Here is a 20,798-nt window from a genome sequence, read left to right on the forward strand (position 1 = left end):
TTGGGTGAGGCTGAGGGTGAAAACAGACAGAAGAATTTTGTTTGGGGCCATTCTTTAGTCCATACTGTTTCTCATCACTCAGCTGCATGTGGAAAAGTGGCTTCTGAACTTCCATGTTGACCTGCTCATGCTTTAACACCTCGACCTTCTAGTGACCTCTTAGCCCCTTTCTCTGCTACCTGGGGAGGGTGTCCAGGGTGGATGCTAGATTCTTAGACTGTGAGGAGAAAGATGACCTTGTGCTGAACTTCAAAGTTGGTTTGACCAGGGCCATATGACTTGTCATGCTGACTGGGCAAAGATGAAAAATGGACTCAACTCCTTGTTCAAAAAAAATGCTATGAGAGACATATGTATATAAATTGCTCCATGTTTCTGCAGAGCAGTTTGATCTTGTGGCATAAATTCTATAACATGGACTCAGAAATTTCATTTAGTAACAACAACTAGCTACAGTGTGCCAAGCCTTGTACTGTCTTGACCTGCATTATCTCATTTACAACATCTCAGCATCCTAAGAGTAGATTCCATTATTCTCTCCATTTTACACTGAGAAAAGTGAAGACTGAAGTCAAGGAACAGGCCCAAGGCCACAGAACTATCAAACAGTGCAGCTGGGCTTTGTCTGATTCTAGCTTCTGCTTTCATATCATAAGAATGAGTCAGATGCAGGCAAAGACTTGTTTACAAGTCATCTCAGTGTTATTTACAGGAGGCTTCTAGTGACTACAGATGACCCAAACAAGATTTTGGGGGTCTACTTCTACCCTCTTCCTCGGTCAACATGGAATCTAAGAATATGAGAGCATGTTTCTAATTACAAATTAAAAACAGTCTAAATGTCTGGCAACAGGGGGTTGCTTAAACTTTCCATCTCTGCAAGGCATTTATTGAATATCTTTGTGACAGGTGCCAGCTGGACACTGGAGGTTTATAGCTTGTTCAGATACAGGCCAGTTCTGCAGGACATTGTGGTCTGCTAGAAGAGATTGAAATATACAGACACCTGTTTAAGGTGGTCAGTGTTATGATGGTGCTATAGGAGCACCATGGATTGGCATTAGCCTGAGCTGGGGCTTCACAGACCTCACCGAGGTGGCGACATCTGAGTTGAGTCTTAAGGGATGGTGGAGCACAAAGGCATGAGATGGCTTCGTCTCACAGCAAGCAGTACACGCCTGTCTCTTTCTTGGGGGAAAGTGACCCCAGGTGATACCTCACACTAAGTTCTGATTTTACGATTCAACCATATGTGAGGTTATGTAGCCGTTAAAATCAGATTGTTCAAGAATAATTAAGAAAATAGGGAAGCATTCAAAAGTTAAAAGGCAGGATACCAAAAACTTCAAAAATAACTTGATCCCAATACAGAAAATATACTTCCTTTCCCTTTCCATCTTTTAAAAAAATTCCCTTTGATAAGCATAAGTAAAAGATGGAAAGATAGTCATTATTTATGTCTCTATGGAGAGGTATTATGGATAACCTAAAAATGTTCTTTACTTTCAAAACTTTTAAGGCCTTTTTCAAAGAATATATGTTCACTTTACAGTCATCAAAACAAGGATGACTGTAGCAGTTTGGGGGTACTTCCTCATGATCCCAGGGGTCTCTGCAGATGTTCCACAGGTCCCTTGCTTTGAGGCTGACCCCCCTGTGCCTAGTAACACAGCAAGGTAACTGCACAAGCCCTGCTCTTGGAAGATGAAATTGGTGCTCGGACCAGGGGCAGCTTCCCAGTCCAAATGGAATCTCTTCTCTTCCTTACCCCTTTCCTCATCATTTCCTCCCAATGGAGAGATGGTGCTGGACTGGTGAGCCACCTGAAGAATGCAAGGAAAACCTGGTGAGGAGACATGAAGAAAGTCCTAAGAGAGGAGGTACATGGAGGTCTTCAACAGGGCATAGCTGCTTAGGAATGTCTGATTGTGGATGGGCCTGTCATGCACTCTTAGGTTTGCAACACGTAGACACACCCCTCCATGAAAGGAGCTGGGCTGGGCCAAGGTACACCACACCCTGTTTAGCTGATGATGGAATGTGCTTCATTCAAGGCTGGGATGTGCTAATCCTCTGAGCCCTCCAGTCCCCACCCAATCTAGTCTGACCAGCTCAAGTTGGAGAACACGTTCTGGGATAGGGGCAAGGGGTGGTGGTGGTGAAGAGTGGGCTTCTGCACTCTACCCTGCCCCTCCTCTCAGAAACGGGTCACACTGCAGCTACCCAGCTGGGAGGGCCTCTTGTGCAGTCTCAGTGGTGGGCACTGGGGACTTCTTTGTGAAAGGGGTAAGGGGGAGGGTTAGGACAACAGATCATCCCTAGCAAATATGCTCACAAAATACAGGTCTGATCATGTTACACCCTAAGGTCTGTAGGAGAAGATTCACATTCTTTAGCGTGGCCTTGAGGGCCCTTCCCATGAAGTGATGGGACCAGATGCCATGATCTTAGTGTTCTGAATGTTGAACTTTAAGCCAACTTTTTCACTCTCCTCTTTCCCTTTCATCAAGAGGCTCTTTAGTTCCTCTTCACTTTCTGCCATAAGGGTGGTGTCATCTGCATATCTGAGGTTATTGATATTTCTCCCTGCAATCTTGATTCCAGCTTGTGCTTCATCCAGCCCAGCGTTTCTCATGATGTATTCTGCATATAAGTTAAATAAGCAGGGTGACAATATACAGCCTTGACATACTCCTTTTCCTATTTGGAACCAGTCTGTTGTTCCATGTCCAGTTCTAACTGTTGCTTCCTGACCTGCATATAGGTTTCTCAAGAGGCAGGTCAGGTGGTCTGGTATTCCCATCTCTTTCAGAATTTTCCACAGTTTATTGTGATCCACACAGTCGAAGGCTTTGGCATAGTCAATAAAGCAGAAATAGATGTTTTTCTGGAACTCTCTTGCTTTTTCGATGAGCCAGCAGATGTTGGCAATTTGATTTCTGGTTCCTCTGCCTTTTCTAAAACCAGCTTGAACATCTGGAAGTTCATGGTTCACGTATTGCTAAAGCCTGGCTTGGAGAATTTTGAGCATTACATTACTAGTGTGTGAGATGAGTGCAATTGTGCGGTAGTTTGAGCATTCTTTGGTATTGCCTTTCTTTGGGATTGGAATGAAAATTGACCTTTTCCAGTCCTGTGGCCACTGCTGAGTTTTCCAAATTTGATGGCATATTGAGTGCAGCACTTTCACAGCATCATCTTTCGGGATTTGAAATAGCTCAACTGGAATTCCATCACCTCCACTAGCTTTGTTCATAGTGATGTTTTCTAAGGCCCACTTGACTTCACATTCCAGGATGTCTGGCTCTAGGTGAGTGATCACACTATGGTGATTGTCTGGGTCGTGAAGATCTTTTTTGTACAGTTCTTCTGTGTATTCTTGCCACCTCTTCTTAATATCTTCTGCTTCTGTTAGGTCCATACCATTCCTGTCCTTTATCGAACCCATCTTTGCATGAAATGTTCCTTTGGTATCTCTAATTTTCTTGAAGAGATCTCTAGTCTTTCCCATTCTGTTGTTTTCCTCTATTTCTTTGCATTGATCACTGAGGAAGGCTTTCTTATCTCTTCTTGCTATTCTTTGGAACTCTGCATTCAAATGAGAATATCTTTCCTTTTCTCCTTTGCTTTTTGCTTCTCTTCTTTTCACAGCTATTTGTAAGGCCTCCTCAGACAATCATTTTGCCTTTTTGCATTTCTTTTCCATGGGAATGGTCTTGATCCCTGTCTCCTGTACAATGTCACGAACCTCCATCCATAGTTCATCAGGCATGTCTAGTCCCTTAAATCTATTTCTCACTTCCACTGTATAGTCATAAGGGATTTGATTTAGGTCATACCTGAATGGTCTAGTGGTTTTCCCTACTTTCTTCAACTTAGGTCTGAATTTGGCAATAAGGAGTTCATGATCTGAGCCACAGTCAGCTCCTAGTCTTGTTTTTGCTGACTGTATAGAGCTTCTCCATCTTTGGATGCAAAGAATATAACCAATCTGTTTTTGGTGTTGACCATTTGGTGATGTCCATGTGTAGAGTCTTCTCTTGTGTTGTTGGAAGAGGGTGTTTGCTATGACCAGTGCGTTCTCTTGGCAAAACTCTATTAGCCTTTGTCCTTCTTCATTCCGTACTCCAAGGCCAAATTTGCCTGTTACTCCAGGTGTTTCTTGACTTCCTACTTTTGCATTCCAGTCCCCTATAATGAAAAGGACATCTTTTTTGGGTGTTAGTTCTAAAAGGTCTTGTAGGTCTTCATAGAACCGTTCAACTTCAGCTTCTTCAGCGTTACTGGTTGGGGCATAGGCTTGGATTACCGTGATATTGAATGGTTTCCCTTGGAAACAAACAGATCATTCTCTCATTTTTGAGATTGCATCCAAGTACTGCATTTCGGACTCTTTTGTTGACCATGATGGCTACTCCATTTCTTCTAAGGGATTCCTGCCCACAGTAGTAGATATAATGGTCATCTGAGTTAAAGTCACCCATTCCAGTCCATTTTAGTTCGCTGATTCCTAGAATGTTGACATTCACTCTCGTCCTCTCCTGTTTGACCACTTGCAATTTGCCTTGATTTATGGACCTAACATTCCAGGTTCCTATGCAATATTGCTCTTTACAGCATCAGACCTTGCTTTTATCACTAGTCACATCCACAACTGGGTATTGTTTTTGCTTTGGCTCTATCACTTCATTCTTTCTGAAGTTATTTCTCCACTGATCTCCAGTAGCATATTGGGCACCTGCCGACCTGGGGAGTTCCTCTTTCAGTATGCTATCATTTTGCCTTCTCATACTGTTCATGGGGTTCTCATGGCAAGAATACTGAAGTGGTTTGCCATTCCCTTCTCCAGTGGACCACATTCTGTCTGGTCTTATCACTTCCTGGGAAATAGATGGGGAAACAGTGGAAACAGTGTCAGACTTTATTTTGGGGGGCTCCAAAATCACTGCAGATGGTGATTGCAGCCATGAAATTAAAAGACGCTTACTCCTTGGAAGGAAAGTTATGACCACTCTAGACAGCATATTAAAAAGCAGAGACTTTACTTTGCCAACAAAGGTCCGTCTAGTCAAGGCTATGGTTTTTCCAGTAGTCATGTATGGATGTGAGAGTTGGATTGTGAAGAAAGCTGAGCACCAAAAAATTGATGCTTTTGAACTATGGTGTTGGAGAAGACTCTTGAGAGTCCCTTGGACTGCAAGGACATCCAACCAGTCCATCCTAAAGGAGATCAGTCCTGGGTATTCATTGGAAGGACTGATGCTGAAGCTGAAACTCCAATACTTTGGCCACCTCATGCGAAGAGTTGACTCATTGGTAAAGACCCTGATGCTTGAAGGGAATAGGGGCAAGAGGAGAAGGGGACAACAGAGGATGAGATGGCTGGATGGTATCACTGACTCAATGGACATGAGTTTGAGTAAACTCCGGGAGTTGGTGGTGGACAGGGAGGCCTGGCATGCTGCGATTCATGGGGTCGCAAAGAGTCAGACACGACTGAGCAACTGAACTGAACTGAACTGAACTGAGGGCCCTTCACCATCTGGTCCCAGTCTACCTTCCCAAATCCCTACCACACTGTCCCTGCCCCCAGGCCATCCCCATACCTAAGATGCTACCTTTCTCTGCTACCTGTAAGACTTGATCTACTAGGAACAGAGACCTCTTGTTGGAAAACCATTCTCCTTTTTATGAGCATGAAACTGCACAACTCAAATAGGACTTTAACCCATGGGCCAGAACTCCAAACTGGCCAGAACTCAGACTGGGACTTGAACCCACTGTCTTCTAATTGTAATCACACACTTGGTCTCAAGACTTAATGATTTAGCTCAGGTTCTTGGCTTAAAACCTAACATTCAAAAGACTAAAATCATGGCATCTCTTCCCATCACTTCATGGCAAATTGATGAGGAAAAAATGGAAACAGTGACAGACTTTATTTTCTTGGGATCCAAAATCTCTGCGGACGGTGACTGCAGCTGTGAAATTAAAACATGCTTGCTCCTTGGAAGAAAAGCTGTGACAAGCATAGATAGCATATTAAAAAGTAGAGATATCACTTTGCTGACAAAAGTCCATCTAGTCAAAGCTATGGTTTTTCCAGCAGTCATATATGGATGTGAGAGTTAGACCTTAAAGAAGGCTAAGCACCAAAGACTTGATGCTTTTGAACTGTGGTGCTGGAGAAGACTCTTGAGAATCCCTTGGAAAGCAAGGAAATCAAATTGTAACAGGAGGGAAAGGGGCAGGGCACAACTTTTGAAATAATAACATAGCCCAAGGGCACAACATAAACTGATTAGAATTAAATGGGTCCAAGATGGCAGACAAGTCAACTTTGATAAGACCTCAATCCTCAATCAACAAGCTAAATGACACACACAAAATTGCCATGGCAGTTCCAAGGCAGTCAAAAGACCAGGGAGTGGATAGTGGCCCTCCTGGAAATCTTCACCCTGTTAACTAAAAAGAGATGTACAACTTGAGAGTTGTGAGTTAAGTTTTATTTGGGGCAAAATGAAGACTGCAGCCCAGGAGGCAGCATCTCAGAGAGCTCTGAGAGACTGCTCCAAAGCAGCAGTGGGGGAAAGTCAATATATAAGGTTTGGGTGAAGGGGGAGTTCAATACCATGAAGCACTCATTTTACAAAAGGCTTTTTGTTAGTCATGAGAGTCTGATGTCACCATGAAGGGATTTAGTGCTTCTGTAGATATGAGGAGATGCAAGGATTGAGATTATAAAATTTGTTCCTAAGAGCATCCAGCTATCTAAAGTCTGTCCCACCAGATTCCCTGGAGCACAGAGCGCCTCACTCCACCCTGAACTCCCTCAGTGGTTGTTGGAGGTCAACAGCTATAGCAGCATGGGGTTCAATCTCCGTAGAGGCAGATGGCAAATGCCTTTGTTGTTCAGATGTTGACAATGCTCCTGGTAAGTGCCAATTTGTAGTTGACAGTACATATCCACAATGGAATATTACTCAGCCATAAAAAGGAATGCATTTGAGTCAGTTCTAATGAGGTGGATGAACCTAGAGCGAAGTAAGTCAGAAAGATAAATATTGTATACTAATGCATATATGTAGAAGCTAGAAAGATGGTACCGAGGAATTTATTTTCAGGGCAGCAATGAAGAAACAGACATAGAGAACATGGACTTATGGACATGGGGAGAGGGGAGGAGAGGGTGAGATGTATGGAGAGAGTAACATGGAAACTTACATAACCATATGTAAAATAGACAGCCAATGGGAATTTGTCTGTGTTCAGGGAACACAAACAGGGGCTCTGTAACAATCTAGAAGGTGGGATGGGGTGGGAGATGGGAGGGAGGTTCAAGAGGGAGGGGACATATCTATACCTGTGGCTGATTCATGTTGAGATTTGACAGAAAACAACAAAATTCTGTAAAGCAATTACCCTTCAATTAAAACCAAACAAAAATTTTTTTTTTTTTTTTTTTTAAAAAGAGTCTTTTCCAGCACCACAGTTTGAAAGCATCAATTCTTCAGCACTCAGCCTCTTTATGGTCCAACTCTCACATCCATACATGACTACTGGAAAAACCATAGCTTTGACTAGATGGACATTTGTCAGCAAAGTAATGTCTCTGCTTTTAACACGCTGTCTAGGTTTGTCATAGCTTTTCTTTCAGGGCTGCAGTCTCCATCTGCAGTGATTTTGGAGCCCAAGAAAATGAAGTCTGTCACTGTTGCCATTGTTTCCCCATCTATTTGCCAGGCAATGACGGGACTGGGTGATCTTAGTTTTTTGAATGTTGACTTTAAACAATAATGGGTAAAATTGCTGGCATCTCTTAGCACCTGTCATGGCAGTGATACCCAACTGGACAGAACTCCCTGTGTTCTTCACCACCACGTACTCACAGTAACGGGGATGTCAGGTCCACTGAAGAACACCCGTGATAAAACAGTGGACATCACTAACTTCATGACATCTTGACTATGAAGTCATCGTTTTAACGTTCTGTGTGATGAAATGTGAAGCTCACATAAAGCCATATCTGCTGGCTGTAGACACACAAGCTTTGTCTTAGGAAAAGCGTACATGTGACTGAGTGGCCAGCTGAGCTGGCTGCTTCCTCTTTTTTTTTCGTAGGACACCAGTTTTACTTGAGAGAATGATCATCAAGACAACTACAGTTATTCAGGCTTGCATATTTGGTAGATATTTTCTTGAAAATGAATAAAGTGAGACTGTTATTTCAAGAAAAACAGTATTTGTTTCCGATGATAAAATTCAAACTTTCAAGTAAAAATTCAGATTTTGGAAAATCTTAAGTCTGTCATGAACTTGACAGCCTGCTGATGCTCAGGAGATTTTTCTGATGCGATTGGTAGTGATGTTAATGAGTGTGATTTCTTTTATGTCATATAATGAAATGTGTCAACACTTAGAAGTGCTGCATAACTCAGTGAATCAATATTTTCCATATGACAGTGAATGAAGTTACAAAATCAAGCATTCAGAAATCCACACAAACCCTAAGATAGACCAATGGATTCTAATACAGCATAATATAAAAAGTTCGTGGTTGTGGTTTCAAATTCCACATTTCAGCTGGCATTTAAGAAACTATAGCTTGTTGAGTTTTGGTATAGTATCAGAGAAGAATACCCACAATTATCTGAAAAGGCTACTAAAATAAGCCCCTTTTTCCTAAATACATATCAGTGTGAGGCAAGATTTTTTTCATATGTTTAAGTCAAAACAAGATGCTGAAACAGACTGAAGGCAGAAGAAGATATAGATTTTGGCTGCCTTTTATTAATCCAGACATCCAAAAATGTAAAATAATGACTCTTTTCATAGAATGTTTTAAAAATATGGTTATGTTCATTGATCATTTCTTTGTGTTTACAATTTAACAAGTTTATTATTGTTATTTTTAAATTAATCAATAAATTAAATTTTTTTTCAGTTTTATTGAATACAGTAGATATAAAGCACATACATAAACAGGCATTCTTTGGGGGCGTCAGTAATTTTCAAAAGTCCTAGAGGATTTGAATGACCACCAGATGGCGCTGATGATAATAAAGAGCAGACTGTGTGTGTGTGTGTGTGTGTGTGTGTGTGTGTGTGAGAGAGAAATGAGAGACAGAAAAAAACTGGGTTTGCAGTAGTTCTATGGTATGAGATTTCCTAATAGCATTGATATTTGTAGACTCCGAGGTAAGTAAGTGACAGGCCCAGGACTTAATCAGCAGGTTTCCACAATCTAAATTAAATAGGCAGATTTATGCCAAATAATATATTGGATTTTTTTTTTAAACTTCTTCTAACAAAAGCCAAGCACATTCCTTGGAGAAGCTCCCTGAAGTCTTGGAAACTAAGCAGATTAAACCAAAAGAGCTCAGTCTTTTTCCATTTTGTGTTGTTAATAAGATAACATTAATCTCTGGGGTTTAGGAGTGAAATGTAGGCAGATTCATTCCAGTAAGGAGTGCATTGTAGTAACCTCACAGCCAGCAGCTCCTTCCCACAGGTCCTGGCAGCCCCCGGTCGGTCGGGGAGGAGGTGACTGAGTTGGAGTTGTTGGGGTGGGGGTGGAGAGAAGGTCACCCTTGAGAGAGTTAGCAGGCTTCTGGATGACAAAACAGTATAAATGTCTGGGTATTGTGTGATGGACTACAAATAGGCGTTGGGAAAACTTCAAGCCAAATTTATTTTTCCTTTAAGAGCAGCCTGAAATAGCTGACGAAGGACAGAATTCTCTTCCAGAGGTGGAGTGCTTACTGGCAATGCTCTTTTAAAGGTCACCAAGAAAAGGAACTAGAGTCTAAACTGGGAGCTGGCTCTCTGAATGGGCCTACGGGCTGCTAGAGAAATGGATGCAGAGTGGTATCAGCTCTCCCCACCCTCTAGGTTGGGAGTTTATGTGTCTCCGCCTCTAGTATGTATTCCTTCATTCACTTATTCATAAACATCATTTGGAAGCTACTGTCCATGTGCCGGGCCTTATACAACATGCTATGTCTACAGTGGAGCCTGAAATAGATGTGGTTCCTACCGTTAGGTGGGCTTGTTTGAAAAAAACCAACTCAATACTGCAGAAATCTACATATCTTCATGCCACTACCCAGCATAGACTTTTTAAAATGTTTCAAAATCCACTAAGCTTATTCTCTAGTAAACCATCAGTGCAACTGGTCAAGTTGACTGGAAGATTTTCTACATAAAGATGAAGGTAGGCATGACAATACAAGAGGCTCAGAAACAGTAGGAAGGGCTGCTATTTAATCTTGGTTGCCCTTTCTTCTTTCCTTCTTCCTTCCTGTCCTTCTTTTTCCAGGAATATTTATTGAGCATCGACTAAGTGAGGTGTCTTGTCCAGCAACAAAGCTGGACAAGACATACTTGGTCTCTAACCTGGTGGAGCATCCAAGTATGTAAACAACAAAAATGTATCGACAGATTGTGGTTAGTGATGTGAAGGACAATGGGGTTGGAACCAGCTTGAGATAAAGATGGTCAGGGCAGGCCTCTCTGAGGAAAGGAATTTAAGCCAAGATTTCTCAGCCTCAGCACCACTGACATTTTAGGCCAGACATTTCTTTGTTTTGGTGACTATCTTGCATGTTGTAGAATGTTTGGCAGCATCCCTGGCCTCTGCCCACTAGATGCCAATAAGCTGCACCTTCCACCCCCATTTGTAAGAACAAAAAACCAAATGACTCCAGACATTATTAAATGTCCCTCGAGACCAAAATTGTTCCTGATTGAGAACCGCTGATTGAAGCCAAGATTTGAAATATGAGGAACCCACCAAAAGAGGACTGCACTGGGGGTCTTTGAGGCCATAGTGAAACGTTTGTATTTCATTCTAAGTAGAAAGAAATCATTGTTTTCAATCATGGGTGACATCATCTACTCTGAATTTTGAAAAGCTTCTTTAGGCTGTGGAGTGAAGGGTGGATTAACTAGGGCAGCAGAGAAAGTCATGGCTGCCAACAGAGGCTGTTGTAGACGTTGTCTGCCCAACACCCAGGAAAGGATGGCAGCCTAGACTAGGACGTGGCACCTTAGGTGCCTCTTGATGAACGTGAAATAAGAGAGTGAAAAAGTTGGTTTAAAACTCAACATTCAGAAAACTAAGATCATGGCATCTAGTCCCATCACTTCATGGCACATAGATGGGGAAACAATGGAAACAGTGAGAGACTTTATTTTGGGGGGCTCCCAAATCACTGCAGATGGTGACTACAGCCATGAAATTAAAAGATGTTTGCTCCTTGGGAGAAAAGCTATGATCAACCTAGACAGCATATTAGAAAGCAGAGACATTACTTGGTCCACAAATGTCTGTCTAGTCAAAACTATGGTTTTTCCAGTGGTCATGTATGGATGTGAGAGCTGGACTATAAAAGCTGAGCGCCTAAGAACTGATGCTTTTGAACTGTGGTGTTGGAGAAGACTCTTGAGAGTCCCTTGAACTGCAAGGAGGTCCAACCGGTCCATCCTAGAGGAAATCAGTCCTGAATATTCATTGGAAGGACTGATGCTGAAGCTGAAACTCCAATACTTTGGCCACCTGATGTGAAGAACTGAGTCATTGGAAAAGACCCTGATGCTGGGAAAGATTGAGGGCAGGAGGAGAAGGAGACGACAGAGGATGAGATGGTTGGATGGAATCACTGACTTGATGGACAGGAGTTTGAGTAAGCTCCGGGAGTTGGTGATGGACAGGGAAGATTGGCATGCTGCAGTCCATGGGGTCGCAAAGGGTCGGACATGACGGAGCAACTGAACTACCTAACTAACTAACCTTAGGTGAAGAAAAGGAGAACACCCAGGTCTTACTGATGGACTTGATGTGGAGATTCCATCACTTAAGGGTAGCCCCATGGGGCTTCCTTTGCTCCCTGGTGAAGCAGAAGCATTTGCTGGGATGGGAGGGGGTGGGGAGGTTGGGGAAATGTTAAGCTTCAAGCTCAACCCAATAGTTGCTGGTTCATAGCTCTCACGAGAACATGTAGCTGGGGTTAACATTTGGTTGGGATGATGCCTGGAACTGTGTGTTCTGGGTTCAGAGTTCTCTGTCCCCTGTGATCCTGGCTGATGGACAGCATCTCTTTGGCACTCAAGATTTCTGCTCAAAAACCTGGAAAGGCAGAAAAAACAGAGCTGCTTAATGAATGGAGGCTAATCAAAGCTGGATGCTCAAGCCTCACTTTAAAAGCCAGTGATAATGCAAAATCCACTCAGCATCCTCAACTCAGTCCAAAGATATTGTTCCTTAATGAGGAAAAAATGGAAACAGTGACCTGGCAGCTGGGGCTGGGAGTGAACAAAACTATTGTTTATGGCAGTAAACCATAGCTGAGCATGGGTCTCTTGTCTGAAGTCAGAGAGTGATGGGTGGGCTTTGGAGGAATGGGGAAGGGAGGCTGTTTGGTGAAAAGCATTATGTGTTATGGGGGGAGGTGGGAGAACAGCAGGAACAAACTAACAAAATACTAGGGCGCAAGGAAGGACTGTTTGTTAGTTTGTTTTTAATTGCATAGAACACCATTGCCAGGATTTTAAATTGTAGTGCTCTAGGCATGTAATTAAGCGAGAGGGTTTTGTGGGCACCAACTGGGATACCAGGTTGTTGTTGTGACTTACATCTTCTGATATTAAAATTTCAGGGACTAAGTGTGTGTGAGTCCCTCTCCTCTCTGTACCTTTTTCCTCTGGGCCTCCAAGCTCCATGTAAAAATGACCAGCCCGCTTCATTTGTTTCATTTTTGCTGCCTGGATGAAAACCTCATCTAGGTCTTGGTCTGTCCTGCAGCGATAATGTCAGCTGAGGGGGCTTCCAGATTGGAAACAAAGATGGATCATCTCAGCCCAGCCGTGAGCTATCCCAGCCATTACAAAAGCCCTCACGCAGTTTCTTCTTCCGATTATCATCATGGCATTTTAGAGCTGACTATGAACTTGGCAATTACCTTCTCACTTTGTATATGAGAAATCCAAGGGCTAGAATTGTGAGCTGTCTTCCTGTAGGTGGTTCAGTGGATGGCTGGAATCAAGAAATGCCCAGACTGGAACCAGGGCCCAGGGTCCTCTCTGTCTTAACACTGAGGCCCCTCCTGTAGCTCCAGGCTATCTCTCTCCACCCTCCCATTGCCCCAACCTCCTTTGGCATGAACTCCCACCCTCCTGAAATACTGCTCTTCTCCCAGTCTTTTGGCCCAAAGTATGGCAGCCCTGCTGCAGATGTTTCATGGAGAGGGAAGAGGAAGGTCATGGCCCAGGGAACTGAAATGCTTTGTGAAACGGTAGATGATAGCTCAGTTTTCAAGTCACGAGGGAACCATTTCACCTTGGCAAAGGCAACTTACTTAGTGGACCGTAATGGCCTGGAAGAGTTCCTGCCCCTCCCCAAAGTGAGCAATTTCAGCTCTGCCGGCACAGACCCATTACATCATAAAGAAACTGCGTGTTTACCTGGCAATTATCTGGAATGGGAACCAGCCCTTTCAAGAGGTTCTCTTTGATCCTTCCTAGCAATACCCTCAGAGGTGTGGAGGCTAGGGGCCAATGGAAGGCTTCTTCCTAGAGGATGAAAAGGGAGGCAATGCAGAAGGTCTTGAGAGGGATCAGAAGTCAGGCCTGGGTCTCTGGGGCTCCTGGCCACCCTTCCTACGTGCTATCTACTTGGACCTTGCTGCTACCACAACAGATAGAGGATTGGGAAGTTTCCCCTTTCCACAGTTTCTCCTTCCTCGGGCCAAGTAAAGAAGTTTCTCAGGTGCTCCTTATTAGGGGTGGATAAAGGAGACTTCCCACCAGGACTTCCCTAGTGGCTCAGATGGTAAAGTGTCTGCCTACAATGTGGGAGACCTGGGTTCGATCCCTGAGTTGGGAAGATTCCCTGGAGAGGGAAATGGCAACCCACTCCAGTACTCTTGTCTAGGAGAATCCCATGGATGGAGGAGCCTGGTGGGCTACAGTCCATGGGGTCACAAAGAGTCGGACACGACTGAGTGACTTCACTTCACTTAAAAGAGAAATAGCTGAGGATCTTCGGGACTGAAAAGCATTTTTGCTTGTTTATGGTGATCATGTCCCAGATGTCCTGATTTCAAATATTCTGTATTTATACTTACTGGAATTTATATTCTGGTTTGGGGTTCTGAAGATAGAGATATTACATGTATTTGCAAGTGAAATTCTTCACCCCCTTCCTGGTATCTGACTTTGAACCACAGGAAGAACAGAATCAACTCTCCCCCAACCCCACAATCACAGCAGCTTATAATCTAGGGAGCGGTGCTGCAGCCGAGCAAGGCGGAGTGTGTCTGTGAGCCTGGGTTTGGCAATTAGTTCTGGGTTCAAACCCAAGCTTCCAGAATCATAGTTGACAATACTTTTGTAAGGCTGTTTCAGAGCATTAGCCTCCGGGTTATCCTCCTAATCATTGCTGCCTGCCTCAGGGCCTTTGCCTGTGTGTTTTCCTTTTTCCGGAATGCTTTTCCCCCAGAGACCCACATGACTACACCCCTGCCTCCCTCAAGCCTGTGATCAGTGTGGTCAGGTGGAGGCCTTTCATGATCACTTTAAAACTGCAGTCCTCGTGTAGCACAGGAAACTCTACACAATGCCCTATGCTGACCTAAAGGGCAAGGAACTCCAAGGAAGAGGGGATATATGAATACATGTGGCTGATTCACTTTGCAGTATAGCAGAAACTAACACAACATTGTAAAGCAACTATATTCCAATTAAAAAATGATCAAATTAAAATAAAATTGCAGTCTTCCACGCCCTCGCTCCATCCCCTTCTTTGCTGTGCTTTCCCACAGCATTTATCACCACCCTCTGGCATATTATACAATTCAACTATATTTCTTATTTATTGTCTGTCTTCCGCAACTATAACGGAAGCTCCATGAGGGCAGGGATTTTCATCAGCTTTGTTCATTGCTTCCCCCCGAGTATTTGGAACAGTGTCTGGCTCTTGGTAGGAACTTAACAGATATAAATGGATACATAAATTTGAGCAAGTCACATCTTTTCTGATCCTATGTCTTCCCTCCCTTAAAGAATGAAGGGAGAATGAAGACAACTGTTGTAGATGAAAATAATAGCCAACAGATATTGCATGCTGGCTTAATCGGTGTCAGTTTTCAGATGTGCTAAGTGCTTAACGGGGATTATTTTGTTTCATCCTCCCCCAAATCCTATGAGATATTCTTTTCATCTTCATTTTATAGAAGAGGAACTTGAGGCTTAGAGAAGTTGACTCATCTATCCAGGGTCACACATAATTCGGATCCAAATTTGTTTGAGCCCAGAGCCGTGCTCTTAACCCTAACAGCCCCATGCACAGGGCGTGGGGTGTAGCCAGGCCTCAGCCAGTGCTAATTCCCTTCCCCAAGTCACACAGCGTAAGACCATTGTGGTCCCTCTGCCCCCCTTCTATTGTGAACCTGTCCCTCCCACTGAGAACTGACACCTTGGGGGCACCCCCTGACCTCAGGAGGCAGCGTGGTGTATTTAGCAGGGAGATGGTAGATCTGTTGGTTGGGAGACCTAGGTTCTGGCCCCTCCTTTGCCACTAACCCACTGTGTGATCTTGGGCAATTGATTCCCCTTCCTGGGCCCCGGGTTCCACTGGTTTGATGAGCACTGAGGTCTCTCCCAGCCACAGCCCTCAGGACAGTGGGAGGACACCTCTGGGTTGTGTGGTGCCTGAATCACGTGGGAAGATCCTGCCCCCAGGCTGTGGCCTTAACCCCACTCTCCCCAGTAGTACAGTCTATCCTGTTTTGACAATGGCTGATCTTTCCCCTCCCACACCTCTAGAGTTTGAATTTCTGGCTGCTGAATTTGAGTGGGAGGATGAAGGAAGTGAAGCATCTAGTGATTTTCTAAGCACTTCTCTAGGGGTGAGACCAAGAGGAAGAAAAGAAAGCTTGAGAGCCCTTCCCACCAATAGGCACTGCCTGGAACAAAGTCATTGCAGGACATGGACTTCCCTTGGGGGCTCACAGTGGGGATGTACCCAACCCTCTGAAAACACTGCAAAAGACCTTGGGGGCTGCTTGTAAAAGCCCATCTACCTGCCCAACAGCCCCTTACCAATTACCCACCACACCTCCTGCCAAAAGGCCCCCATATCTCCTTATTTGCCAACCCTAAAACTTTCTCACTTTAGTTCCAAATTCTAAACTGGGATTTCCACCCTGTTCTCCTTATGAGATAGAGGTGAGTTGGAGGTTGATTAAGCCGAGCTAGTCAATGTTTTGGGTTGTTTTCCTCACTGAATCATTCACTTACTCATTCATTCATTTGACGTTTACGTCCTAGATTCTTTGTAAGGGATTCAAAGAGGAAACTAGTCAAGTCCTGGCAAACTTAAATTGGGTAATTGGTCATGTCATTTGAGGAGAGAGATGGGGAAACAATGGAAATAGTGAGAGACTTTGTTTTTTTGGCTCCAATATCACTGCAGATGGTGACTGCAGCCATGAAATTAAAAGATGGTTGCTCCTTGGAAGAAAAACTATGACCAACCTAGACAGCATATAAAAAATCAGAGACATTACTTGACTCACAAAGGTCTGTCTAGTCAAAGCTATGGTTTTTCCAGTGGTCATGTATGGATGTGAGAGTTGGACTATAAAGAAAGAATTTATGCTTTTGAAATGTGGTATTGGAGAAGACTCTTGAGAGTGCCTTGGACTGCAAGGAGATCCAACCAGTCCATCCTAAAGGAAATCAGTCCTGAATATTCATTGGAAGGACTGATGCTGAAGCTAAAGTTCCAATCCTTTGGCCACCTGATGCGAAGAACTGAGTCATTGGAAAAGACCCTGATGCTGGAAAAGATTGAAGGCAGGAGGAGAAGGGGATGACAGAGGATGAGATGGTTGGATGGCGTCCCCGACTCGGTGGACATGAGTTTGAGTAAGCTCCGGGAGTTGGTGATGGACAGGGAAGCCTGGAGTGCTGCAGTCCATGGGGTTGCAACCAGTCGGACATGACTGAGTGACTGAACTGAAATGAATAGAGAGATATTTTCAAAGATGGATAGAGGATAGGAAAACAGGATACTGTAGTTCCCTGGAACTAGAAATATCAGGATGGTATTATCAACCCTGGGCTGAAGGGATAAAAGGAGAGAACGTTTCCAGAATCCAGCAGGAGAGACCCCCGTGGAGAGGAGCACCTGGCAGGAGCTGTGTGTGACCTTAGGTTGAAGGACTCATCTTTCTGGTGAAATTAAAACCTTGATCTCCCTCACTCCCCTCTGTTAGGGAAACCACTGACCCAAACCCCCTGCCCTGGTCAGGCAAGTTAGTAACTGCTTGCATGAGTTATAACAGGAGGTCCTAGTAAGGAATGTGGAACTAAGAAGCTACCACCAACCGGAAGAATTTGGGGAAGAGCAAAAGAAGAAAGGAGACGCCAGTCCATATGTCCTGCCAACCTCCCAGAATCCTTCTCTCTAAAATTCATCTTGATTGAGCAATGTGTGCGCCACCAGGAAGGTCCCTGAGTCAGAGTGATTGGCCAGAGACAACCTGGAGACTAACCACATCACCACAAAAGCCGAGACTGCAAGCCATGTGGCACAGCAAGCCTCCTGGGTGCCCTTGGCCTTGCTGATCCCTGCCCAGGTGCCCCTTCCCAGCAAAGTCCTGCTTAGTCAGCACGTGTGTCTCCTTGGACAATTGATTGATGTTGTCGGTATGAATCAGCTTCTTGGGGTTCACAGCAGGGCAGAAAAGAGCAGAGTGGGGATCTGGAAGGACAAGCAGATTTCTAGCATAGAAATCAGATCCAGCCTCTGTCCTCAAGGAGCTTGCCTGTGAGAAGGGGAGACAGGAGTGCAAGAATCAATTACAGTGTGATAAATGCTTTAACAAAAACATAAACAAAGGACCAGAGGATCTCAGGGGTTAGGAATTCGTCAGGGAGGGTGTTCTTGGGTGTGAAGGGTGAGAGAGGAGGCCGGTTCCTGGAAAATGGTTTGCAGACAGAAATGTTTCTCAAATGATGATCAGGCTTCTTGGAGGAAGAAATATCTGAACTGAGACCTAAAGTACAAATAAGAATTGGCCAGGAGAAGAAAAGAAAGAAAAGGAGTCAAGGCAGAGTGAAAAATGTGTCTAAAAGCTGGAGGCTGAAGCAGAGTATAGAACTCTTTGGGAAACTGTAAGTAATGTAATAGGATAATGTAATGTAATAAAGTAATGTAATGTAATCGTTTTGAGGGGGTTGGGTGAGAGATGAAGCTGAAAATAGAAGGGCCCAGAGCATGAAGAAATTCTTCTGCCAGACTAAGGAATTTGCAATTTTTTCTAAAACTTCTTTTGCCAGACTAAGGAATAATTTGCAGTTTTTAGGTAAATCCCTAAAAGGTCTTAATCAGGGGAGTGGTATCATTGTACTTATGTTTTAGAAAATCGCTTTAGTTGAAGAGGAGAGAGTGGATTAAAGATAATGTAGGGAGACTGGAAAGAAGGTTGTTTTCGGTAATCTAAGTGAGAGCTGACAGTGGACTAAAGTCAATTGGTAGAAAAGGTGATGAAAAGAAGTATGAAGAAGGTGAAGCTTGGTGGGATTTGGGAATTGGATGTAGGAGTAGAGGGAGTTTAGTTTTGGGGAGATGGTGATAAAGTTTACTGAGGTAAGAATCTTTAGAGAAGAAGGAGTGTGTGTGTGTGTGTGTGTGTGTTGGGAAGATAGTGTGTCATGGTAGAGAAGATGGAGGGAATTGATAGATAATGCAGTTTGGGCATATTGAGGTGATGGCACCAGTAGGAAGACCAAATATAACTTGGCGCTGAGACTAGAAGAAAGGGGGCAGGGCACAAGCATCGAAGAATGACACAACCATTAAGAAGAACAGAATATGATAAAAACTGGTTAGAACCTACTAGACCCAAGATGGCAGAAGACTCAACTTCCAGTACCCCTGGAGCCTCGTTATAAGTGCAATGTAATACGTTAGCATACTAAGTGACACTCCCACAACTGTCATGACAGTTCTGAAAAAATGAAAGTTGCTCAGTTGTGTCCAACTCTTTGCAACCCCATAGAGTGTGGCCTGCCAGGCTCCTCTGTCCATGGAATTCTCCAGGCCAGAATACTGGAGTGGGTAGCTATTCCCTTCTCCAGGAGATCTTCCCAACCCAGGTCTCTCACATTACAGGTGGATTCTTTACCATCTGAGCCACCAGGGAAGCCCCAACTGTTCTGAGGCCAATCATAAAGGGCCAAAAAGCGGTGCCCCAATTCCAGAAATTCCCGCCCCTTCTCCAAGATAGAACATTCCTCCCACTCACTAGCCTATGAAATTTCTAAAACCATAAAAACTAACCACTCCCACACCTCGGTTGCTCTTACATTTTTAGACAATCCCATGCCCTGAGCCCAATGCTCTTGCCTTCTGCTACTGCCCACACCCGGTATATGGAGTGTTGTTTAGTTGCTGAGAGTCATGTCCGACTCTTTGCCATCCCATGGACTGCTGCACTCCAGGGTCCCCTGTCCTTCACTGCCTCCCACAGTTTGCTCAAATTCATGTCCTCTGAGTCAGTGATGCTATCTAACTTCTCACCCTCTTCTCCTTTTGCCTTCAATCTTTCCCAACATCGGGGTCTTCCCAATGAGTCAGCTCTTCGCATCAGGTGGCCCAAGTTTTGGAGCTTCAGCTTCAGTGCGTATCTCACCAAATAAACCTACTTTCACTTTACTATGGCTCACTCTTGAATTCTTTCCTGCTGAAAGCCAAGGACCCTCACATAGTGGCCCATCCCAGGAACTCACTCGAGACCTGGGACATGACCATCCTCTTGTTCAGAAGAGGTCTTCTGAGGTGGAAGCTATGGATGTGAGAACCATCAGAATGCAAGAGATGATTATGGCAATAGAGTTTCTGAGATCACCACAGAGAGAGCTTAGAGTTAGGAGAAAAGAGCACCAACAAACACTGGCTAGAGGATGACAGAAGTAGAGGAGCTGGCCAGAGAGATGCAGAAGGAGCGGCCTGAGAAGGAGACCCAGGAGAGAGTGCAGCCATGGAGCCAAAGAGAATACTGAGTTCTAAGAGGAGGCAAGGGAGGTAAACATGCTGGACATTACTGAGAGATCCTGGGCACAGGAGTTGGTTAACAGCATAATTGTCCTTTCTCCTTTGGTGCCTTTTAATCAGTTAGATAAGAAATCCTTCCTGAGCATCCACAGTGTGGCTGTTGTAGGCTGAACTGAGTCCCTCCCCAAAAGACACGTTAGAACCCTCACCCCTAAGTACCAGAATGTGACTGCATTTGGAGATAGGGCCTTTATGGAGGAGAACAGTCAGTCCTAAAGGAAATCAACCCTGAATACTCATTGGAAGGACTGATGCTGAAGCTGAAGCCCTAATACTTTGGCTACCTAATGTGAACAGCCAACTGATTGGAAAAGACCGTGATGCTGGGAAAGACTGAAGGCAAAAGGAGAAGAGGGCAGCAGAGGATGAGATGGTTGGATGGCATCACCGACTCAATGGACATGAACATGCGCAAACTCCAGGAAATAGTGAAGGACAGGGAGACTTGGCAAGCTGCAGTTCAGGGGTTGCAGAGTCAGACACGACTTAGTGACTGAACAACAACAATCAGTTCAGTTCAGTCACTCAGTTGTGTCCAACTCTTTGTGACCCTATGAACCACAGCACGCCAGGCCTCCCTTTCCATCACCAATTCCCAGAGTTTATCCAAACTCATGTCCATTGAGTTGGTGATGCCATCCAACCATCTCATCCTCTGTCATCCCTTTCTCCTCCTGCC

Source organism: Dama dama, chromosome 12 (assembly GCF_033118175.1).
Source record: "Dama dama isolate Ldn47 chromosome 12, ASM3311817v1, whole genome shotgun sequence".
Lineage (NCBI taxonomy): Eukaryota > Metazoa > Chordata > Mammalia > Artiodactyla > Cervidae > Dama > Dama dama.